General features: G+C 39.9%; 1 long non-coding RNA gene across 1 annotated transcript in view; it reads left to right on the top strand.

The window, feature by feature from the left end:
• Positions 1–1,623: 1,623 nt before the first annotated feature.
• Positions 1,624–23,967, top strand: part of LOC139755031 (uncharacterized) — a 50,699-nt gene continuing 28,355 nt past the window's right edge. The window contains exon 1 of the long non-coding RNA XR_011714019.1: positions 1,624–2,280. This is a non-coding gene — a long non-coding RNA (uncharacterized lncRNA). The remainder of the gene's footprint in view (positions 2,281–23,967) is intronic.

The following is a 23,967-nucleotide window of genomic DNA, read 5'->3' on the forward strand; positions in this document are numbered from 1 at the left end:
CCTTTATTCATTCCCGTCGTCACCCCGCCACACATGACAAACCCCTTCTCCCGCATGCGCGCGAGGTAGCGCTAGGGATGACAACAAAGGCCATATTCGTTCACACTCAGTCTCTAGGCCATATGTGGGATCTCATTTTCAAAAAATTTCTGCTCTACATTAGGGATGTCAAATATTCAAAATTCTCTTACTGGCGAGTCGTATAAGAAAATCCAAATTATGACGAACTTATCAAATACGCTTGACTCGGATAATTTAGAAGAGAATGATAGTGAATTAGGTGGACGGAGTTTTCACTATGATGTGATAGAACGATGGCAGGAGAAAGAAGAGCATGATATTGCTAGCAGTGAGGGTGAGGATGGTCCCAGCTCCAGTGTTAAGAGGGAAGGCGCTTTGTCACGTCCGCCATTTTTCTCGTGGGCATGAGTGGATATTGCCAACTTCACTCCAACACAATTTGCTTTTGACAGCAGTCAGCAGGCGTCTGTTCTGTCACCGAGAACTCTGAGGAGTTGGGGCATTCCTCAGTATTTTGATTGTGACTGAAACGAATCGGTATTATGGTTTTGTGAAGAAAACACAACCAGCATCTTTATTTTCAAGAATGTCCAAGTTCACTGAATCTGCAAGAGATTTTTCATTTTATTTATATCTATGCGTCCGTCTACCTGTCTTATATCTCTGGTTCCTGTTACCTCTGGAACTCCCACTAAAGCGATGACCACGGCCAAAGACTTCCAGCTTATCCCTGTCCTTACAATGCCTCTCTTACAAGCACCATGCTACGCATTCTTCCAGTCCTCTTCCACTCTATTTCCCAATATTACATGTGGTCTTCCTCTCACAACCCCTTTAATCGTACACTTTCCTTGTAAACTCCCCGTCTTGTATTTTCTCCACCTGCCCACACCACCTCAAAGTGGTGTACAAAGTGACAAAATATATGATATTATATATACGAGAAAAGAATGAAATCGGTAGTGATAAGGAATTAGGTGTCTCAGGATCCAGGCAGCGATGTGTCCCATAGGAAATGCAATTACTGAAAATGGAAGTTTAGTGTGTAAGCATGTAAATATATGTTAACCGATCGAACGAATTCGCAAAGACTCATTAAGCACAGAGCATGGCAATGGCTCTGGCGATAACATATCAAAATGCTTATCGTTTATTTTTGTAATCAAGAACAATGGCAAGAATAACTTTTAGTAATATTCTTTGAAATCAGACATATAAAGAGACACGTTGAGAAACGACGTCGATTTAGATATATGTGTACTACTGTTATGACAAGAAAGACGCACGTATTCCTGGCAATTGTCATACGGTGGTTACCGAGAGGTCGTTTCATACCTGAAACAATATTAGTTTCCTTTTTTTTCTAATGACTGCGATTTACAAAATGAAATGTACAACAATACTGAAATGTAATAATCATTGCCTCGATCCACCACTGCCCCTGCCATCTGCATACCTCTTCCTCTCCCTGATCCACCTAGCATGATCGTTTTCACCTGCTGCTCGGAACGCTGCTCGAAACAGTGTTGTTCAAATTGCCGCTGTGATGACCCAAACCGAGGTATCGACTGGGACTGCTGCCAGCTCTTGTTTCAGAACGTACTGGAGTCGTATCAAGTTTAGACGATCAGCCCAAATGGATCGACGACCACTCGTGTAAACTTGGCCCTCGTAGGGAGAATTACAGGACTCGAGCTGGGTGGGATCTCTTATTGCTACCGTTGAAAGAGGACCTGGCGTGTCGCAAGCTACAGTTCACAAGTTATTTAGAGGATGGGACGAGAAGGGGAGTGTACGTGATCGTTCGAATCGGGTGCATCCAGTAAAACAAACGTGCAGCGCAACAAACGCTCTCTGGTAGCGGATCCTTTCTCTAATGCTGTAGCTTTCTGTGATCGCCTTCAACTCCCAACGTCTAGTTTTGCTGTGGTGCGATACTGTCTTCATAAAACGGGCGTGCACCATAGAACACTCGCCATCAAGAAAGTTCCGAACTAGAGACACCGTATTGGGCAGACTCAGGCTCGTACATCGGTGTGTGAACGAGGACGTGGAGCTTTAGGGACGAGTAATTTTGGGCAGGACGTTTACGAAGACGCCAGGAGCAGCCACGTCACTTGCAAAGTGTGGAAGTGAACCAGTTTGGCCGTAAATGTGTGAAGATTCGGTGCGAGGTGTATCGAAATACTGGAGATGATGATGGCTCTCCTGGTTCGTGCCATGGATTTACCCTACCCAGAACGGATACGCTATGTGCAGGTAAGACCGCTTTTTTTTTTTTTTTTAATTAGTTCTCTTCCTTCATTATTTCCCCTTTTTCGTACCACCCTTTCCTTCCTCTTCCTACATTTTCCCCTCCCACATATCAACCTTCTCTACTCCAAATCGCCCACTTCCTACCCCACTACACATTACGCCCATTTCCTACCCTACCACACGCCTATCCCCGTACCAAGCTATAACGACTAAACGGCCCATCTCCTTCCAACGCCCCTAACTACTACTCCATCCGCTGCTGTAGTCCACTTTAACATCTAATATCCGATGTTAGCTCAATCATTAAACCAAGAACGATCATTTGCAATAGGTGAAATGCCAATATAGTATTGAGAAACTGCATAGACTTATCAGTGCAGGAAATTATAAAACTAGTGAAGTAACCACGCACGTATTGTTAAAGGGATAGTATCGTACGTCTGGCAGTCGGTCATGGCAACAGATTTGAAAAATATTAGTTTGTGAATGCCTCGACGTACACAAATCTACCATACTATCTTAATGATTATTTTCTTTAGCAAAGGAAACTACTTTCGCACGAAAATGAGATAAATGAAACCCCGATCTGATTTCATTCTTGGAAAAATCCCACATTAGTGTACACATGATATATGTAACCACCGTAGTCACTGAGTTGATTTTCTAATCTCTTTTCGTGAGAATCGTTCGTTTCTGACGTATTGCTTGCCATTTTCTCCGAAAATTTATATTTTTCCTGGGAATGCATCCAGAGAAAATTACATGAATCGTTATTCTCTTGAGTCAGATTCATAACTGCTGGAATCGACCCCAAACGAACCCGCACTTCCTTTTTCATATGCATCACAAACTATGCCATATGAAAATAGTCGTTGATAGCTATGATGGATTTAGATTTTCTTTCCATACATTGTCACCGTATATTTCCTTCGTCACTTAACAGTTTTGGATTTTTTTTATCTTTAGAACGTAATGACATTCTGAACTTTATTTTTCCATTTATACGAGAGACTAAATGAAGAGTTTAGAATATTTCTCTAGGAGTAATTCTCATTTTTGCCTCTGGAAAGAGTACTCAAAGGGGACGAGGATCCGCGCTTTTAACATGAAGCGTACGAGCTGTGGCAACATCAAATGGCAGCTGGTGAGCGTTCATGTATAAAGACTGCAATCCCACACCAGTGAGACTATTTATCAACAGGAAAACGTTCTTCCCTTCTTGGTCTATCACAACAGGATTGAAATGTATTTCTAAGATGGAATATTCTAAACCGTACTAATACCGCTGAATAGCCTTTGATGCTACTATGCTTGGCTTATAAGCCTAAATTTTATAATAGATTCGACCGGTAAACTTTTTTTTACAAGCGCATGGTGTTCCAAGCTCACACAGGACGAACAAAACATTTATACGTTGTCTTTCCTAGAGTGTTAACCAAATACTAATATAATTCTCTACATAATAGAATTTATAATTCTCTCCATGATAGAATTCTATGTATCGCACTATTAATGCAACAGACCGCACATGTAAAGGCTGTGAATTCTGTTTTGTGGAGTACAAATCCTCTTTGAATCTACGATAAAAATCCTTATCGTTTCGCCTGACATCGGTTTAGGGATTAGATTATTGATTTGAACTGTACAGGAAGTATCAAGCTAACGAGAATATGAAAATTGTGTAATAATTTTTAACGGGAATCGTGTTATGTACTTGTACTTCGCAATATTCGGTAAACCACGGTAAGGATATTTATTAGCTTTGCATCTCCAATCTTCGGAATTATTTACCTTTTCGTGATATCTCAAACAGTCAAGATCCACCACGTTTTGAAAACTTTTTTCTTTAGCTTTCTCGAAAGTCTTAACATTGGTAGTTTTTTCTACATTATGATATTTGTTTAAATGAAGGCGTACCACAATGGGCGGAAAACGTCATTTCTTTGAACATCATTTGTGTGATCAATTCGGAATGCGTCGACTATATGTATATAATCGCTGTACTGATTATAGGAGTGATATATCGGAAAGAATGAACGATAGACTATGAAAAAAGATTTCCTGTTGATGAATATAAACAAGGTCGTAATATACGTGAATTTAATTGCATGAACATAAAAAATCCATAAAATCGGTAACAAAAACGGAGTTTAACTAAAATGTAATGTGCGTTGGAGGAAAGTGTTTGCCGTTGCTTATTGACTAAATCGATGTTTCCTAAATTTTTATCTAATTTTTTTTTTTGAATGTAATGTTACTCCCCCATTACTGAGGATTATACTTTCATTTGGCGCTTTAAGTACAGCCAGCACGTACGACGCGAAAGGGTAGTGGTATCTTGTATAGATTTCGTCTTCCCCAAACTAGGCTATACAGTAATCACTAAATCGTGTCATTGTTAGACTTGGTTGTTAGATATCGTACATGTATAATGCTGGCTTCCATTCTTTATAAGCATGACCAGAATTTATCAAAAACCTGGCTTCATGTATCATTCCATATTCTGAAATGGAAATATGACATTAATGTAGGTCAACATAAAACCTAGCTGTTTCTTTGGCATGCGTATCTTGCATAGCACAGTCTGTTGCATGGCCTGAATTAGGGACACTAAGGAATATAAATGACCTGTAAATAATGCACTAATCCAACTATGATAACCGCTAACCTGTTTCTGGCTCACAGAAGAATCTGTTGACAATGTTTACATGGTTGTTTGTGCCACTTCTGTGCAGTTATAGAAATGATTTCCATTTCGAGTCTAAGTTCAGTCTATTCTTTTTCTATTTTGAAAATGCTTTTCTTTTTTGGCACATTTTACTATTTATGGTTACAGCCTTGTACGTTATCTTGTGTGAAGGACGCCCTCGCTGAGTTTATAAATAAGTACATAGAGGGAAGATAATCCGTAATCCTATGCTTCTTTTACATTTTTCTTTGATATCCTTTACATTGTGCGTTGGTAGGGGATTTGCTCTTGGTTGACGTGTGTATCAGAATGCAACTAAAACAGCTTGTATAAAGTCCTGGCGCATCTTCCCATCAACAGTAGTCAGTTTCAGCTCGTGCTTAAGTTTAATTCTGTCACATACTGTGGGTCAGACATGATGCTGAAATTTCCTGATCTTCGTATCGCCAAGTCGTCTGTACTGATCACTTCCTGTGCAGCTTGCCGTAGTTCTAGAGGATGTAGAGAATTTCTGGTATAACTACGACATTTGATGCTCTCCAATCGTAGTTGCTTTATTAAGTCTGGATTTATCATGTTCGGCAAATTTGAACAAGGACTGATCTAACATTTCCATCTTTGCCTTCGTCAGTTTTATTAAAACGAAGTTACAATTGGCAGTATAATCCTAGAGGAGTAATTATATTTCTTCATAAATGAAGATGTAACTGGAGACTAATTCAGGTAGGCATAATTTGGCTCTGGTAATTACTTGACCTCCATAATCTTTCAGTTTCTTGATAGAGCGAATATTATACGACAGTAAAATATTCCTCTCCAGTCAGTTACTTGAAAAATCATAAAGACTATGCAGTCTTCAGGCTTCAAAAATACCCTGAGTGAATAATATTTGTCACGCCAAATATGTCGTCCCACATTCTTGAAGTGGTACCAGGCCTTTTAGACGAGAAATCTACAGGTGGCCTGAAGCTTTAGCCCTACTGGAAGCGGGGAAAGTCATCATTGTGCTGACACTCTGCGTCACAGTTTAACGAGTTCTTCGTCAGGATCAAAGCGATATTCGATGCCATTAGCTTGGGATTTCGTTCTTGGATGTGACACTTGACAGAAAGCAGGTGAACCTAGTGTTGATTTTCTTTTTGAGAACTGGAAAAATGAAAAAAATATTGGTTTACGTTTTTATTCTGCGTAAAACTAAAAAAAAAAAAAGTTTAAGAAGGTTTAATCAGGATCTCGTAGGTTTTTTTTTATATCTTTTCTTTAAATCATTAAAGATGTACAAAACCTAAGGATAGTCATCCTATAAATTTCAGATCTGTAGATAATAAAATTTCGGTTAGCTCGATGATGGAAACTAGTTTCTACCACGTGCCACGGTTGTACCTTCATTGAAATATGAATTCTAAATAGTTTAGAACCTCCTTCCGGTCTATTCGTTTAGATACAGGTTCCCATGAGAACGTTATTTGCCGTGTACTAAAATTGGGATAGATAATTGTGTAAATTGGATTGGGTCAGTGAAGACAAGGGCGAGCATCCGCGTTGGAAACTCTGAAGTTTTTTGTTTTTTTTCCCCTATGATTACTCCCACAAACTCCATCGCCTCTACACATTTGCCGTAATGAATAATTTGCATAATTATATTATATAATGACAGCGTAGTTGCTCTTATATCCAATCCACCGAGTGAAAAATAAAATTCCTTGGTCATTTTCATCGTGAAAATATTTTAAGAATCGAGGATATGATGGGGGAAATTAAATCAATTTTCTTGAGCGTACATTAAAAAAAAAGTAGAAATTACGGTATTACTAACACTGTTCTCAAAGTCTAAAGATTACATACATGTCAGGCAACGTTTTGACCACAGCGAGAACCTGACAATGTTCGACTTGGAAGGACTATAACATTTGTGTCCCTCCTGACTTGTTTGAGATAGTCATGTCCAGGTGTTGAGTGCGTTATGCTTCTCAATATGCAACAACTTGTCGAGTGCGTCCTGCTGTTCTAGTATCAACCATATGTCGAGTATGTGTTGCTACTCCATTCTAAATCACTCTAGTTGTTGATTCGTTATGCTGCCGTCTTCTCTATATTTGTTTCGTCGAGTGCGTCATCTTGTTCTTTTCTCTTGATTCGTTCAGTCGTTAAGGACGTCATGCTATTCACTTCTTTACATTTATTGCCATTATGTGCATCCGCCTACTATTTTCTCCAGTGTAATTTACTACGTTACATTGACATCATCTGCAACATCGTCCAATGTCATCTGGCCTTGTACCATCGCCTCCCTATTCCATCACTTGCAAAATTCCTCTCGCAAACATGTCTCTAGATATGAAAAGTTGTACACCACTCTTCCTGGGCCTAAGATTAAGTATCGATGAACCTTGATATCTTGGAAGTTTTAATATATTCATTGGGCATATGGAATCTTGTCTAAGATTCCTAATGAATTTTTCGGTTAACTAATCTACTACCAGTAAAATTTTCAAATCTATTTATATCCCTATAATTCTGGACATGCATAGACATTACTGTGGTGTATTTAGATAACATATATATCATTATGCATTTCAATGTGCAACACTCTTGGGCATCTGACCCTCGGCAAAGCATATGTATCACTAGGTTAATCCCTGTGTAACTCTCTCTTGCAATAGGAGCAGACCCGTTAAGTCGCTGGCCATCACCTACTCTCTTAATCTCTAGTTGGCTCTCGAAAGAATATAAAGTGTTCATCCTAACTTTGCCTCGTTACCTCCCTGATCGTGTATCTCTTCTCATGTCCTAAATGTGTGTGATCATGATCGACTTGCCATTTGACAACTATACTGTAGCATGCACATAGTGTATCAGTGTTCAACACACGGTAGATTATCGTTATATTTTTGGTTATTTACGATAATGAATTTCGGTATAGCCTAACTGTTTGCATGCAGGAGGTATCACTTACGCTAACAGATGTAGGTGAAGCCCAGTTAAAACTGTCGATCGGTATCGCGTATGATCAAGATCTTTCGTTAAAAATCCCGTTCTGTATCGTGTATTAGGCGGCTAATTAAATTTTTTTTTTTTTAAATGGTAGATCAGCAGCTGGTGTTGAATAGGACGTTAGTAAACGATAACTACAAGTCTTCTTTCCTGCTATTTCGCTCTGGAAAAAAAAAAAAGTGAAAAGGTATTGAGCGATACGGCTCAGCATGACGATAAATTGCATAATTGCCATTGCGAAGAAAGAGCTGGACAGACTGTCAGGTGGACAGACAGACGGACTGATAGCAATATGAATCAGACGCTACGTCACGCTGCAGAGTATTCATTTCACATGGATTGCTGTGACGTGTATTGTTTTGTCCTACGACAGTGATGACTTTCATTTTGTAACATTTTTTTGGTAAACCTTTACGTAAATTTCACTACATTTTACCAGACTTTTATTCCTAATATTTTATGATATTAGTTCATTTTTAAGCATTATACAAATAGTGGCAATCTTTGCAGTGCTTTAATGAACGTCCCTTTTATCTATTTTCTCGTCTGCATTTTGTGTTATGAAGAGTTCCACCGTCATGTACTTATTGTGTTACTCCATGTTGCTGATTAACCTATATTCGCTAAATTTCTTACCATAAACGCATCACCAGACCATAACAAGCCGGCAAATTCTCGGCCATTATCTCTCTCCGATTCTTCTCTCGTCTTTTGTTCCTCCTCCTCGTCTGGTTTAATACATCCTCATTTATCGTAATGTTCCTCCGGTTTTCTTTAGTTTCCAGCCTATTGTGACATTTCTCGGTGTATCTACATAATGTCTCTTTATAGCATCTGTTCCAAGTGTGTCTCGTCTGCCTCTCGTGAATATCTATCTCGCCAGGTCTCGTCATTTTACCAGGCTGCCGGCAGTAATCAACATACATTATGCCTCAGTCTGGTTCATATATATCATGCTTCACTCTCCTTCATCTCTCGTATGCTTCTTGCAGTCATTGATCCCTCTATTACTGTTGATATTGTTGGGTGATGTCTGCACTTTATGATAATCTTCAGGTGGGTGTCTGGCTTTTACCTCGGGTGTGTAACCTTTGTTCTTTACATATATATTTTTTTCTTTATCGCCGTCGGTCTTCATCTTTACTTTCATTTCCATATATATATATATATATATATATATATATATATATATATATATATTCTTCAGACGACGTGCACTGTGATGTATTTCTGATGTATTTCTTGTTTCTTTATTCAAAATATTGTCCTACCTTGATTCCCACTGTTCTTTTAGATTCCAGTGAGGAAGAAAGAAAAAAAGACTGCATGCATTCATATGCTCCTACCTGACTTGAAAAGCATTTTCCTTTTGTTGAAATTATTATTCTTTTCCTGCTTGAGAATTATCTTGTTTCTATAAAGTTGAAATATTAGAATTGTGTTAGTGCTTCTTTCTAGCTACAAATCGTATGTTACTAATTGGATATTATCTCTACTCCGGCTAAGGATATTTTGGCTTTCCTCTGCTAATATAGGTCAGGAGGCGTCATCACTGGCTGGGTTTGTAACAACTTCAGCCACAAGTTTGACTCTTGCCATTTAAGTTTCACCGCCACGACCTCCGCACTGCTGGAAGTCTCGAGACCTGTGTCTATATTATTAAGAGTCCCATCATTAGTTTGCGGCAACTGTGGGTCGCTGGCATTGCTGAACTTCACCGATAATGAAATAATTAGAAAATAATGACGTTGTGTCAGTCCTCTTGAAGACCTCCTGCGGGAGAGAATGTTTCGGAGGAGCGCCATTACAGCACCACCAGATGGTCGTCTCTTCCCCCCCCCCCCCCAACATCATCCTCATTTACTGATCCTGGTCTCGTGGGACGAATGTAAATATAGCAGATCTCTCATTATTCATTTCCAGTTTGAGTTATTCCTTTCTGCCCGGACAAAGAGCCTTTTGATTGTTAGTTGGGGGATGGTTGATCGTAAGCTCTCCTTTATATTCGGTATCTGTAAAACCAACAGTTGTAGTGATATATTTTTTTCTCTATCTGATATATATTGTGTGTGTGTGTTATTCATCGCCGTTTCCTGGGTTAGCGAGTACCGCTAGGAACAGACGAAAGGCTGCATCCACTCCACTATCCAGTTGACCCCAGTATACCGCATCGTTTCAAATTCGCCCTATTCCATGCACATCTTTCACCTTCCAGCATGTTCAGGTACCGATCGTTCACTATTTTTCACTTGACCTTATATCTTCAATTTGGTCTCCCACTTCTTGTTCTCTCCACTTTTTACTCGTGTATCCTCTTTATCAACTTTTCCTCGCTAATTCTACCTAAACCTTTTCTACAAACCCTCTTTTGCTCTCTTGACCACACTCTTTTCATTTCCACTCTTGCCTTCATTACTTGCTCGATCGAACCACCTCGCACCACATATTGTCTTCAAACATTTGATTTCTAACTCATCCACCCTCCCCCACACATTATCTATAGCTCGCTCCCTTCATCCATTTACTGTTATTAAGACTACTATGCCTTCAAAGAAAATCATTTTTGCCCTCCCTGATAATGTTCTCTCTACATGTTCTTCAGCCCTCCCAGAACTTTAACCCGTCAGCCATTTCATGACTAGCTATCACATCCAAGTTTCCATTCGCTACCATATCCACTCCCAGATATCAAAAACACTTCCCTTCCTCCAGACTTCCTCCATTCACTCTCGCCCCAACTAACCTGTCCCTTAACCATGCTAAACGTAATAACTTTGCCGTTATTCACATTTAACTCCACTTCCTCCTTTCTCACGCTCCTCCAGACTCTGCCACCAACTTCTGCAGTTTCTCTCTCAAATTTTCCACCCGATTCGCTTACTAGGCTCTCTCGTCATCCTCCTGCTGCATACTTTGCCCCTCAAACACTGGCATTTACCTATCTCGCCACCCCATCCATGAACTAATTGAACAACCATAGTGACGTCAAGCACCCCAGCCGCAGACCAAGCTAAACCTGGAACATCCTCTCTCATCTCTACCTACGATTACAGAGCCTTGCACCATTAATAAGAACTTCTCGCTGCTTATAGCAGCTTTCATCCCACACCATGTATTTTTAAGACCTACCACAAGACATCTCTCAACCTTGTATGTTTTCTCTGGATCAATGAATACCACATACAAATCCATCTGTTTCTATAAGAAATTCAGACGTTCTCTAATCCACTTCTGAAACCACGCTGCTTTTCCCCGGTCTAATGCTCTGTACATTCTTTCAGTTGAAGCCCTTCCATAGAACTAAGATTCGCTCAAAAAACGCCTCTGTAGTTAGAACACTCAACTTCACCCCTCTTGCATACATCATTGGTGCTGTACAAACATTCCGCCAATCCTCTAGCATCTCGACATGATCCCTACATGCACTGAAAATTCGTACCATTGAATCGACAACACAATCTTCCTCTTTCTTGATATATTCAATTGCAAAACCCTCCATTCGAGCCACCTTGCCATATTTCATTTTGCACAAGGCTTTCGCCAACTTTCTTTTTTATCTTCACCAAGCCACTTTCCGTGACTCTCGCTGTACATACCACCCTGACCTATACAACCTACATCTGCCACATTCAACATCGAACACATTCAGAAGATCTTCAAAATACACGCTCCATCTTATCTTCACCTCTGTTATCACTTCCCCCTTTGTCCGCTTCACCGATGTTTTCATTTTTTTCTATATTTGTTATAAACCTTATTCTAAAATTTATCTTATCCTCCCTAAAGTTTACTGGTTCTCTCTCATTTGTCCTGCTTTTTTCAACCCCTGCACCTTCCTCTTGACCTTATCACTTGGTCTTGTACATCCCCCAGTCATTTGTACCCCTTCCTTGCAAGTACCACCCAAGTGCTTCTTTTTACCTTTATCAACACATTTATTTCTTCACCCTACAACACTCTACCCTTTCTGATCTGCCAACCTCTCTCCTTTCCCATGCTAAATGCATTTCTCTAGCATGCAAGCACTGCTTCCCTAAATGCCTCCCATTCCTTGCCAACTCTCCTTGCTTCATTCATTCCCACATTTTGCTATCCTACACTTTATTTCTCCTGGTAATTCTTCAAGCAAATCTTGTTTCCAAACTCTCTTACTCTCGCCACTCTTTTCCCCGAAACTGTTTCCTCTTCCGTAAACCCTTACCTCTGCAAGATAGTGATGATACATCCCACCAACTGTCCCTCTGGGCAAATTTACGTCCAAAAGTTTATCTTTAAACGCCTACCGATTAAAATGTAATTCGGTAATGCCCGTTAACCATATCTCCTACTTGCGTACGTACCTCATTTTAAACCAGGTATTTCTAACCACTAGTCCTTTATCGGCATAAAACTCTTCTAGCTATTCACCATTTCTCGCTCGTAATACAAAATAGCAATGTCCCGCAGTTATACTCTCAACTGCCACATTACTCAGCGTTCATATCGCCCATCACTAATACCCGGTCTCTTCTATCAACACTGCTGACACGCTCGCTCAGCTGATTTCATAAGACTTTATCTTTCTTTTAACCAGATGTATAATGATCATCAGTCGCTCCCCATCCACTTTAATTTTTACCCACATCAGTTTAACACTTGCCTCCTTACACTCTTCCACACACTCCCACAACTTCTGCTTCAGGAGTAGTGCTAATCCTTCCTTAGCTCTTGTCCTCTCGCAAACTCATGACTTTATTCCGAGACATTTCCAAAGCTTTCTTCCCCCTTACCCTTAAGATTTGTTTCGCGTAGAATCGGAACATCAGAGGAAACTGTCCTCAAACATATTACCTATCTCTCCTTGTTTCTAGTCTTGGATGCATCTTGAGCGTTCAAGGAGGAAAAGCACTCCCTGTATGGGCCCTTCTGTTCCATCTTCCAGAAATTAGAATACATGAAGGCGACGGAAAAATTTCTTTCAGAACCCACAACTCTCCCTTTACTCGTCACCTGCGCACGTCGCGAATAGATAAGGGATTTTATGATATACACACACGCACCTACACCAGGTACCCATTTTATCGACCAATCCCTAAGGGAAGCTGAGCAGCTGGCTTGACTGTGGACCAACTGCTGCGTCCATGATTGGAACTTAGCGGGCTCGACTATCGATAGTCATCTAATTGCGTCATGGTCAGCAATGCTAACCTTTGCACCATCTCCGTTCCCAGTTATGAGATGGTTAAAGTTCACATACAAATGCGTCTTTTATGCTCGTCGATTTTTCATGATCGGATTCCCTCGCTGGAACCCCACAAGTTCGCCAAGAGCAGGGTTACGCAGTGACCTGGGCTAAGCTCGTTACCCTATCAACCTTTCACATTTGAATGCATGTCCCCGTGAGATAAGCACATGATCATCGCATGATTTTGTTAATGTGCTGATCAATATACATAGATACCCGTTACTGAAGACTTCAAAAGACTTTCCTATAGGTACAGCATGTCATTACATCGAGAGAGATATGCACCTTTGTGTGTCATGATTAATTGGTTTTATCTCTCTTGATGGAATATGCAATTGAGAGGGGAAGGGAGCAGAGGTATTGAGGCAAAGTAGAGAGAGGAATACAGATGGAGATATCATAGAGCTTTACTTCACCTTAGTAACGTAGAAACTTCATCTGCACTTAGACACTGTGAATAGTGAGATTAGTGGTAGACGAGAAATAGTCTCTGAATTGGTATACGTTTAGGATGAGAGCTCGTGTGGAAGAAAATGGTCTCGGATGAGTTGGGTCAATTTTTGACTATCATTGACCATGAATCTGGATGTAGGTAAGCACAGCTATACTTTACGGTCTTCCACTTTGCTGTTGGAGAAACTAAAGGAAATCGGAACAATAATGATTGTTTAAAGAGACTGTAATCTTTCTCTAATCACGGCCTCCACCCACACAAGATTATTTTGAAATTGACATAATTTCCCCGAGTCACAGTAAGGTGACATGTGATTAGCCTCATTTACTAAACTTCTGAAACAACCAATCGGGAACTTCACTCTCTCTCTTAAATACCCTTGGAAAATGGCGAGGTCTAATTAATTTTCAAGTTCAAGAGTTGTATGATGGAGCAGTTCGACCCACATTTCCTGACCCTGCGGAATATACAAACTTCGGCTCGGCTGAAGTGAAACTATTATTCCAGCTCTTTACATACGCATGAAGTTCTCCCTTGTGTGGAAACTGCACATAGTTCCGCTGGATGTGTAGAGCTAAGAGGCCAGTGGTGGCGAATGTTGTTTAAACCTGTTATCTTTTATTCGTTTTATTTATACTTTAGATTGAGCAGGGGCATTGTGAGTGTGTTGCCTGACGATAATCGAAATGTTAGTCTATACATAGTAATGTGTTCAAAACACTTGCATCCACTTTTTTTTTGTAGGGTGATTAGAGGAAAGGAGACCAGATGTTACAGCGGAGGGGATAATTTGACATGGAAAACAAGAATGAGGTGTGTACAGCTGTATGGTATAATTCTTTTTATCTGTGGGTGATCTTCTTGGAGCGTGTTATTAGTGCATTATTTACAGGCTCCTGGTAAACTGGGGATGAGTATTTATTTGTATCTTTTTGATCCACTAGTTTAACCATTGACCACTTTGTACATCGATGGATGACTGGAGCCTCCTAGCATACTTTTGAGTCCTCGAGGGAGCCAAGGGTGTCCCATGTCTGTACTGTTGTCAAGATCTCTTGATTTGTTCCTTACCTGCATCATGGTTGTTTTTAAGTCTCTACCATACCATCTGGTGTTGCCTTTCTTTAGTATGAACAGTCTGGTTTAATTCTTTGCAGCTCGTTCTGTCCGTCGGGGTTGTTCATGTAAAGGGTATTTTTCCTTTGTGACTAATCTTGGAGCCTTATTAGACTGACTTTGTATGCTCTGTAAATTCACCGTATGTTACTTGGAGGCGAGGAACGTGAGTAGGTTAGGATAGGTATTATCACATTTGACCAGAAATTCTAGTTCTCTAGAAGGTGTCAGAATTTGTACAGCCTAGTCTTGATACATCCATCTATATCACTCTCCTCAAATATATACACGACAGACAGACGTACACATACACGATCAACCGATGTATCACTGGCTGAACGACAGGGAGAAAGCTGCAAAGTGGGATAATTGTGAATACATAAGCGATGTATCAAAGTAGAACACTCGTAAGGCTAAACCAGAGACCAGAAACATCAAGCAGTCTGAAGGTTGATTCATACAGGTATATCGGCAGTAGAGTGCCCGCATGAAGGAAGTAGAGGCAGACATTAATCAATGGAGCTGGTGACTCTCGGTGCACGTAGGTAAATTGACCCTTCAGACGTTAATGTAACACTTTTGAACCCTTTTTACTGCACTGAAATTTGATTTTTCCTATGTTTCAATCATATAGAATAGTGCACTAGAATTAGGATACCGATATTTTGCCAGTTTTACAACATATCGGTCAGTTTGACCCATAAAAGTCCATGATTATGTAAGGGTAATGCAAGAGTTAAAGCGCTAATTAACGTGCATATACTTTTCCATGATTACCATTTCTTGTTCACAACAGCATAATCGCTCAACCTTTGTGTTAAATCGCCTAAAAATATGGTGGGAATAATTATTTCAGTACATGATGGGTTAAAATCATAATGATATCTGGTGTCAGGAGTGACCAGTCGTTACTGATAATGCTAATCTCTGGCCTTTTTTTTTTTTTGTTGCTAGCCGAGACGGCACGGGCAGCTAAGGTCCTAATTAAGGCCATCCCATTTACGCTATACTGGCCTGAGCCAGGTAATCATTTTATCACCCAACCCTTAAGGGTGGATGAACAGCTGGGTTTACTGTGGACCGACTGCTGCTACCAAGCTTGATTTGAACCTGAGCGCTAGACCCTGGGCGGCTCGTGAATGCGTCACGGTCAGGAACGCTGACCAATCGGCAAGATATCATTGACAAAGTTTGTTCATTGATTTTTTTTTTTCTCGTATAAATCCTATGTTTTTTTTTCACGGTGTTATTCAGACTAACAAATGAGGAAAAGGAAACTAAAAGAAAGTTCTGGGAAGTCATTTTAGTTTTAACAACTTCAGAAGGATACTGTCGAAGCTGGTTAATAGTATATTCCTGGATCTTTCTTGTAGTTTTCTTTGCTATATTTAACTCGGCATGATCTCTGCCTCTGTTATATTTGATATTCAAGCATTTGATCGCAAAGAAACATTTACTAGATTTATCCAATAAAAACCTAAATGCCAATTTTACTAAGCCTCATACTGTGGTCATGATTACATTGCCAGAAAGTTTGGCTTTATGTAGACGAAGTGTTTACCAGTTACGTGAACTGAGGAATTACAATATGTTGATAAGGAATTTCTGGATAAGAACTTGGGGGAACCATTAAAACATATGAGGAATGACAAGCTTCTCCAGGAAAGTCGTTTACAGTGCTCAAGAGCTTCTGGCTTTGGTCATAATAAACTACGGAGACTTCGTCAACTAGATGGGTTTTTTCTATGCCTGTAGATCATGTTTACCTTAGTTTACGTTATATCACTGCCAATGGTTTTATCACTTGAATCTGATTTCTCCATTTATTTAATCGTTTTTGTGTAAACTCTCTTGTATAACTTTTATGGATGCATTTCTCTCCTAGTTCCCTTTCCTTTGCTGTATAAATGTATTTATCAGATTTGTCGATAAATCGATTATTCCAAATTACCATTGTAAGAACGTCTTGCCACATTGATTAATATGATTACACAAGTGCCTCGTATGTGTTGCTTCACATCATTATCAGATGTTGGAACCATAGCGTCCGGTGTGGATGTGGTCGGTGCTGTCACTCGAACTTTATGACGTAAAGTAACTATGCGACGAGAAGTAATATGATAATGGTGAATATGAAGAATGTTTCTCTGGAACATTAACATGCCGTGTTGACTAATTTCTGACGTCCAGTTTATTGTACGTCGCAACGAAAATTTTCGGGGAAAATGTCTTATGATTATGTGCTCGCATTCGTCACTTTTATCCTAGGAAGAGGAAAATCGTGCAGAAATAAGGCATTTAATTACATCAACGCATCAGTGTGACACATAGTATGTGTTATCAGACTAAAAACATGAATGTTGTAAAAGTGATTCCTGGAAGTACTAAATGAACTTGTGTGCTGAAGTTTAAGATACAGAATCGGTAGAATACTGCGGAATTAAAGTGTCGAGATGAGGAGCTTACTTTTCGATACAGCTTATTCTATTTAATTGTTTGAGTATTTTGTTTTCTAAGGTGGCTAGAGGAGAGTAAGAAGAGGTGGGACAATTAAAGGGATAGTTTGAAATAGGGAGATTCTAGTGTGTACGCAGGTGTATAATGCTAAAGATTTCTGATGTATGACGAATTTTCTAGAAACTTTTTGGATGCCTTATTCACATATACCCAGTAGACTGGGATTGGATGGGGAGGGGGGGTTGTATTTGTGTTGTATCTTTTTGGTTTCATGAATGAGATTCATTAACTTGAGCTGAACATCGTTCGCTGGGAACCCAAAGGTGTACCATGTTTGTACTGCTTTCGATATCAAGGATTATTCTGTAGATTGTATCGTAGCAAAGTTCTAATCTCTGCCATGGTTTTTTGGGCTGCTTTTCTTTGGTATGCACCTACCGGTTTAGATTCTAAATGTTCTTGGTGTTTCACGGTATTTTCAGTGTGCTGGTATTTTTCATTTGTGTGGAATCTTGGAGACTAGTTTTGTAACTTCTAACTTCAGCGTGCGTGATTTGGCGGCGAGGAACATTGTTGTAGGTGAGGCAGGTATCATCATAGCCATAACTAGGTTAAATTTTTGGTTCCCTGGAAGAAAGTAGTCTAAAGACTGGTAAGGGATACTCTTTTCCTTGCGCGGATCTCGTTTTGATATACTATCAAAGCCCTTGATGTTAGTGTGTGGCCCAGGATTCTGGAGATCTTCTTGTGCTCTTATCTTTTTACCTTCTATGATTATATCGTTGGGTTTTATGCCTTCTACTACCACTGTGGTATGTTCGTTTAGGCATGTCTTCAAACTTGTTTGGTATGATTTGACTTTGCTAAACTAGAATGTCCTTAGTGCAAGTTGTTAGCCTGAATAGCTACTTTAGCATAAATGTCCATGCTCACGACATCATGTGGTGGGGTTCATCTGTGTAAGTCATGAATAATATTGGTACTAAGACGCTCCCCTTGGTGGGAACCCCTCTTGATATAGGTAATCTGGGTGACATTGTCGAGTTGATTTCTACGGTATGTCGGAATAGAAAGTTTCACTATAGTCTTCTTGTGATCTCTGGTATCCCTAGCTTTAGGCCATTTGTCCACTTTCTCAAAGGCTTTATTTACGCACTTGTATAACTTTATTCCTTCCTAGTCCTTTGGTAATAGGGTTTTTTTTCTGTTGCAGTTGCTGAGGTGATACTTTTCCTTCTCCGGAAGCCATATTGATTAGTGTTATAGAGGTGGTTGTTTTCAAACCGTCCTCTTACCTTCAGGTAGATGATTGCTTCAAAACGTTTCCTGATACTTCTACGAAGGATGTGGGGCGGTAGTTCTTTGCGTTTGTTTTTTGGCATTTCTAGTCTTGGCATCACTGTTACTCTGGCCTCTTTTAGTCCTCGTACAAAGTATCCAGTGCTTAGCATAACACTTTAAATGTTCAGAAGGGACTGAACTCCTTTTGGGGTTAGCATAATGACTTTCTTCTGATCTATTTCACTTCTTCCTGGGGCTAAGTTGTAGGTTTTCCGGATGGCTGTACAAAGTTCCACAAGTCAAAATTGCCCATTGAGAGGAAGTTCCTAGGATTTTTTTTCTTCGGACGTGATTTTAAACACTGTTTTCCATGTAATCATTAATATTGTCATGTGCTCATCATCAATTCGTTTATAATTAATGTCCCAATATTTTAGGATACTTTGGAGATTCCCTTACCGCCTAGCATTCTCTCCCTATCTCCCCATCCATCGATAGATGTTGATAAATATACAATACATGAATTAAAGGATCAACGTCCTTTAACTTCACAGCGATTATAAGAAAAAAGTGCCAATACTTAAGAGGAAGATAGAGCTAGAGGATAACTAAGAGACGGAAAACACAGTATCAGTAGAAGAGCATGGAAATAGAGGAAAAAATTAGCATTAAAGAGCTTAATGAATTGACAAAGCAGATGCAGATTAGTGAGAAATAGAACCAAAGTTTATGGAGAGAAAGTTCGATACAAAATGGGAAGCAATCAACCAAGAGTTCTATTATACAAAGAATTTCGAACCACAACAACAACAGGCCACTGGGTCCCTTCGACGATGTGTGTGATAGTGGAAGGCATCAGCAACTCCCAGATTAGTGTGGGAAGATTTAAAAGGGACGCAGATAACTGAAAGAATTGCAAGTTGTCAGTATGACTTCAGTAGACTCAAATAATGTCAGTCGTGAACTTGAAGCGCAATATCATTAGAGTCTATTCTTTAGCGTATCTGCAGTTCTGCTTTCAACCACTCTTAATTCGCAAATCGTTCCATATGTTAACATTTCTGTTGAGGAAAAAGTATTTCGCCTCATTCGAGAATTAAGATTTGCCTAAGAGTTTGTCAGTTACCACAAGTGACAAATAGTCTCTAGTAACTATTGATAGATCAAGATTGTCATAGTCCTTGATTATTTTCAATACTCTTATTACCTTTTGGCCTTCTCTAAGCTAGATAAGTCGTTTAATCTAATCTTGTAAGATTTGTTTCTCTCGGGATTCATTCATATCGTCACTTGTATCTCTAGCGAAAAACCTATTCCAGTGTTGTAAGAGGCTACAAGCACCCCGTTAGAGATGAGAAAAACCACCGCAGAAGTAAATTAGGCGCAGCGTATGTGGCAAACCAGCTCTTTGTAACCTATTTTATGTAGCGGTGCTGCCAGGCGAAGACGGATGTGGCCTTGTCAGTGTTGTCTGTTGGATATACTAAGAATAGCATGATATCGACATCCTTCGACTTCCCGTCATAATAACTAACTTTGACACGTTTTGTCTTTCGGTTTTCTTCATCCCGATCCGAACATTCCAGATACTTACCATGTGGAGTGATGTGCCAGACCTAGTGAGGTATTTCAGTTCATCCAGAGTCCCGTAAGTTAATGTTTAGCGTGAGAGACTCTATAACCATTAACAATGACACATTGCCTAAAATACTAAATTGTCCACTACAGTAGATTAGCAGCCGCTTGGAGCTGCTGGCAAAACAACAGAGTACAGCCCTCTTAGTTTTTCCATGATAGTCGTCAAAGAGCAGCGAGGTAAGCTAAGCTGCTTCACAAGTGATAGACGAACAGTCTGGCACTGTTTACTTCGACTTCACTCCGATGACACGCAGCAGGATGGTACACTGTTATAACCTGCTGCACCACAATTTGGTATACTGTCATAAGCTTCTGCACCATAATGACACCACGACGTACGCTGTCATAAGCTGCCACACCACAATAATGACGCGTACATTGCCATAATGTTGTACCACAGTGATGAAGAAACAGCCACGCATAAAAGCTTTTGCACCATAGTGATGACACAGTAGCTACGTACACGAATGAGCTTCAGCACCACAGTAATGACTCGACAGCCACGTAAGCTGGTGTAAGCTGCTGTACTGCAGCAATAACACTACAGCCTGTGGCACTGTCATAAACTGCTGTACTACAGTAATGAGCGAGCAGTCATAATCAACAGCACTGCAGTAATTACACAATAAGAGTAGAAAAAAAAATAACCGAGTTTCTGTACTGTAGAAAAGGATCGTATAGCGGGCATCTCCGGAGAATAGCTATTAGCGGACTGGCAGGCTGGGGGAAATGGCACTGCAAGAAGTTGAAAACTGGCAGAAGAAAGACTTCCCTCTTCTTTATTGTTAAACTTTTTAGTTATACGTCATCAATTTCTTTCGCAAGAGAACACCAGTACTATGTCTCCTCCACTTCCTGGTGACAGTTATACGCCATCAGATGCCTTCTATTTTTCTCTTCTGTGATATTGTGATAATCATTTAATTTTTCATTAATTATTGTATGTTGTCTCCTAACATCAATATATGTTTTTGTTGATGTAAGGGTTATTTTGGAGACGACTAGCTGAAACAATTTGCTCTCTATTATTTTCATGGACGAATATCTCGTCTACAGAAAGCCACGAAAATCTAAGTAAGGTGACGACATGACCTGACTTTAACCCACAGTGTAGCGATGCTAGAGCCTCATGAGCAAGAGAAATAGACTCGTTCTGGGTTATTAACAACCATAGTTAGTGCCACTTTTCGGAACTGTTTACTTTAAATATACAAGTGAGAATACACTTGAATTGAAAACCATTTTGGGTTATGCTTTGAGAAAATGTCGTTAGTAGCGTAAGAACCAATTGCACAAAGTCTCCACAAAATACTCGCTCGCTGGAACCACACTGGAGATACCAATAGTATTGTCATAGTCGGGTCCAGGCAGCCGACACTAACCTAAATATATCGTCATATCAACACCAACGGCGACAAACGCAGGGCTTACTGTTACTAGTGAAGGATATTGCTTAACATTAGCCGGAATGTCTGTGAAACTTCATTTATAAAACTTTTTTCAAGGGAAGACGTTCATTTATGTTATGCCGCTAATAATAAGTAACAAAGTAGCAATATTCCCAGGGTTTCTGAGGAAAAAAAAATAGCATCATCTGCTGCCGCCTCTTAAAGACTATGCCAACAAGTAAATGAGATCACGATATATACAGTCTTTTATGGTAAGAAAAAGTCGTGTTCTCTGGCTCCAGCAGTACCAGTCAGAGTTAAAAGGGTAATTTCAAGAACGATTCCTTTATTTGATTTCCAATGCATTCCATATTTGTGTCTGGTACTAGTGTGATCTAAACTCATAATTTTACTAAAGATTAAAGAAAAGAATTGAAAGCTTCTAGAATTGTCTGTACATGATTCAGAACAGATTCATAATCATCAAAGACTGTTACTGTCTTGTCTGAATAGCTGCGACTGGATCATACTGACTTTTTAACTCGTATACAATAGTTTCACTTCGGACTAGATAACATTTCGAGGGGATAATTACACATGTTAAAAAAATAATTAATACTAAGATCAATATATTACAAACCAGTTCGAGAGAAAAGGCTTCTGTTTTATTTTCCGTAACCAATTTTATCGACTCTGTGATCTGTCAAACTTCTCCTCGCTTGGGGTTAGATCGGTCTTGGTTCTGAAGGATCAAGAATGAATTCGTCGCCCTTTCGATTTTTACGAGCTTCCTCCTCTGTCATTACTGGAAGTTCAGGGGAAGAACAGGAGGAAGGGCGAGTCTCTAAAAAAAAAATCTTTGTGGTCCCTACTTTTGTTCATTTTCTTTTGTTTAGCTATTTCTTGAAATTCAAGCTAAGCTTCCTCAGCTTTCATCTTTATTTTTGACATTTGCTATGTCACTACTTGAGGTGACGAGGAGAATGATGAACTTGAGGGAGAGGCATTCGAATTTCAACTAGGAGACCCTAGATTTCTTTTGTTCTAAGGATTTCGGGAAAGCTTCATCGGCCTTTCTTTTTTTTTTAAAGTAGACTTTCTTCGTGTTGGGCTGTGAACCTGCTTGGTGTAGAGAAATCGGTCGAAGATTTTTAACTGTGTTCTCATTTGCCTCTTTCGATAGAATTTTTCTTGCCCTCTCCTGTTATTTTTTTTGGATCCTGTAAGACATTAATCACATTTTCTCATTTTACTTGGAATTTCCATCACCACCTAGATTTTCCTTTTCCTTCGTCCTGTCTCAAGTTTGCATTCGCCGACCTTTCTATTTTTACAGTGGCTTTCGCTCTCCAATGGCAATTGTCTTTTAGACTGGTGGCTTATTTCAAATTTAGTTCGTTTCCCTCTGAAGCAGATCAACCATAAAGGTTCATGCCAGCGCGGAACCAGGGCCCCTTGTCTGAGGTTCTATATCAGGTGAAAAGTTCAGTTTGTGCTCGTTAATGAACTTCCTGAAAAGTCGTGGCATCGCCGAAACCTTCCTCTGTTAATGAACACATCTGTTCCTCCAAAACCTCTGCTGCCATCCATTTAGCCTAAGATCTCCTCTGAGCTTCAGTTCGACTTTGATTTTCCATTAAACACCAAGGACAAGCCACACGTGTTACCAACACTTTTCCATCTTCTGTGACTTGGATGCAAACGTTATCTTCCCTGATATCATTGTGGTTCATTCTTCGTTCTTATGTAATAAGAGTGCGCGCTAGCTTCAGCATTGTCACACGATGCATCGCGTGTTATTTCGTTCTGTTTGGCTGTTTACCCAGTGCCGTGCCGGCGTACTTCAATACAATAGACCGCGATGGCAAATGATAAACAGGAAGTTCCTGTACGACGGGGATCCCGTCAATATTTTAAAGGGCAAGTCACTCTCGCTAAATTGATACCCACAACATCGCCACGAAAATGTTTAACAACTAAACTGTCGGCACGAAATGGCGCCCTCTCCCACACAGCGTCCATGCCATAGCGGTTTTCTTTTTTTTTTTTTATAAGCATTGTCTCCTTTATCACGTTCTGATCAATTACATCTATTGCAATCTTTTGGCAGGTAAGATCCAGACTTGCATGTGAAGGTGATTGCACATCTTTTCCCTGACATTCTGGCTTTTTCTTTTTACGTTCTTTCCTTTTTCTTTTACTCTAATCCCCCCCCTCCCCCAGGTGTATCTCCTTGATTCCTATATAGTCTGGTGGAGCAGAGCCGTGCTGTATTTGAATTTAGAACGACAACAACACAAGCCTTTATCCGCTTCAGAGCTGTCAGCTGTTGCGTTTGTTGACTTTGGCTCTACAGTCTTTGACTTGGGTTTTTTTTTTTTTTTTTTCCTGTGTCGTTCACACTTTTTACTCAGATTCATTTCTGTTTAGATTTTCCGGTAGATCTACT

Source organism: Panulirus ornatus, chromosome 18, assembly GCF_036320965.1.
Source record: "Panulirus ornatus isolate Po-2019 chromosome 18, ASM3632096v1, whole genome shotgun sequence".
NCBI classification, from domain to species: Eukaryota; Metazoa; Arthropoda; class Malacostraca; order Decapoda; family Palinuridae; genus Panulirus; species Panulirus ornatus.